Raw genomic sequence first — 2,308 nt, forward strand, 5'->3', positions numbered from 1 at the left:
TTATTATACACATGTATTTTATTGCTGTATTTTTGTCTTCTCCATGTTTGCAGGTATGCAGACAGATATAGAATGGATTGTCTTTGTGTGTGTCTGTGTTGTTTTTTATTTTTATTTTTTGCTGTATATCTCATATATCTTCTCTTTTTCAGTCTTTCCCATTACATTTCTCCTTTTTCTTCTTTTTCTTTTCCTTCTTCCCTAAATTTACTTCTTTTAAAAAAAAGTCACTGATGATGAAGAAACTAATATTGAGTTCTGTTTTCTACTGAAGTGGTTTAAAAAAATACTTTCACCTCTTTGACCCAGTCATCATTCCATATGTGGCGGGAGTTTCAGAGAAACTGAGACATTTATTCTCTAAACATGATGTCCCGGTGGCTTTCAAACCCCAAAACACGTTGACATGACAAAGATTAGTTCACCCCAAAAAACAGCCATTTTTGTGAAGAAAAACCGTCCACCATTAAACAGAGGTGGAGGCCTTTATGTCCAGTTGTCCTCCTCCTACAATGCTGTTATTGCAAGTATGACTCAGCCCCCTGTGAGCAAAAGGTGTGAATCAGGGCCCCAACGATACCCAACACAAAGAGGAAAAAAAACAAAAACAAGGGGATGTTGAACCCCGCTTGCACTCACTACATACACATAACAAAACACCAAATAACCACAGCCGAAGCATCCAAACCAACAAGTCAGGTGATGGGGCACATGACCCTCTATAAACAATAAAGCTAATCAAGCCTATTGTTAGGTGATGGCCCTCTTTTGCATGTGACTGACTTCTTTGTCCACCATGTGGAGCCAGTGCTTTTAAGGCTGAGTTCACCTGAAACTCATCAGACTGAAGAAGTCTCTTGGAAGAGAGACAAAACGTTTCACTAAAGAAGAACCCATCCAGAAGACCTACTTATTTTTTTCTTTTTGATTTTTTTTTTTACTTTCACCTCATAGTTAACCATTGGTGGTTTGTGAATATTTTATTATTTCATACAGACGCATAAAACTGCAGCTCCTGCACTTGGATTTGTTGGTGACAGCTATAACAATAGAATTGTGTACTTCTGCGAAAAACAACAAAACTGTTTTAAATGCATCCCACATGGCTAAATTTGTCTGGCCGAGTGCCTAACACTGGACTCAACGCTTGGATGGCGACCCTTTGGTGACCCACATGCCAGGTTTACCAGAGGAGGTCCATGCATGGGCCAGCACCACATAAACCAAACTCCAACTGGACCAGTTCTGGCACGCCATCTTAAAAATTTTCACCTTTGCCAGACCTGGCCCGCATCTGGTTCACTAACCACTTGCCATGCCAGCAGTCAGCCAGCAGTGCCAGCCTGACAATCACCAGATTTATCACGATATAATATTATACTGATTTGCTTGGATGATGATACAATGTTTCTCAATCACAAAGACTGTCATAATACGGTTTTGCTTCAATTCCACTGAATTCACAACTCTGCAATCGATACGATGCAATCCACATTGAGCATATGACGATGATATGAAACAATATCAAGTTTTGCCTTTATATATATGAATCACTCATTTTATCGACGTGAACCGATGTATTGTTACACTCCTACTCAATACCATATATGTTCACACATGTCTGCTATGTGGGATGATGCAAACTCAAACCAACATGTGAATCATCACTAGTCATTTTTAACCCCAATTTTTGGATTTCATTTCAAAAGCAAACTGAATCTGAGGCAACTTCTTTTAATTTCTGTCTGCTAAGAAGAAATACGACTCAGCCACTTTTTCCCACTAAGCTTTGTAGAGGCAGCACCAGTAGAGACTTTGTTGCTCAAGGTTGCAGTTCATTAGAAGCAATGGTTGTCATAATTAGAACCAAGCTTTAAGGAGAAGCAGCAATGAATATTGAAAAGTAAAAGGAAAAGAGATTCTTCAGAAATTCCTCTCATTTCTGCGGAATCAGAATCTGCTACAATAAATCTACAATGCGGTTCATTCACTTTAGTTTATTGAGAAGTGGCTCAAGAATGAAAACTGCTGATTAGCCACATCCCATCAGGTCAGACCTGATTTTTACATTTCATATACCTCTTATCCATGCCTTCACCACTAGGTTGACTGCCTGTTCATTTTCCAATTGATTTTATAAATATTTTACTCGCCTTTAAAGTTTTATTGGTTTGGTTTGACTTTTTAACTACAAAGAAAGCTGATAAATCTTGCAGCCTGATGCTCTTAGTACAGCCGAGAACTAAATTAGAATAGAATAGAATAGAATAGAATAGAATAGAATAGAATAGAATAGAATAGAATAGAA

The 2,308-nt window shown here is 38.1% G+C and overlaps 1 protein-coding gene across 3 annotated transcripts in view; it reads left to right on the forward strand.

Annotated features, from left to right (window-relative positions):
- The window catches only part of LOC106523970 (sodium/calcium exchanger 1), a 154,553-nt gene that overhangs the window by 138,301 nt on the left and 13,944 nt on the right, over positions 1-2,308 (forward strand). The window lies entirely within an intron of this gene.

This window comes from Austrofundulus limnaeus, unplaced genomic scaffold (genome assembly GCF_001266775.1).
Source record: "Austrofundulus limnaeus strain Quisiro unplaced genomic scaffold, Austrofundulus_limnaeus-1.0 Scaffold172, whole genome shotgun sequence".
Classification (NCBI taxonomy): Eukaryota; Metazoa; Chordata; class Actinopteri; order Cyprinodontiformes; family Rivulidae; genus Austrofundulus; species Austrofundulus limnaeus.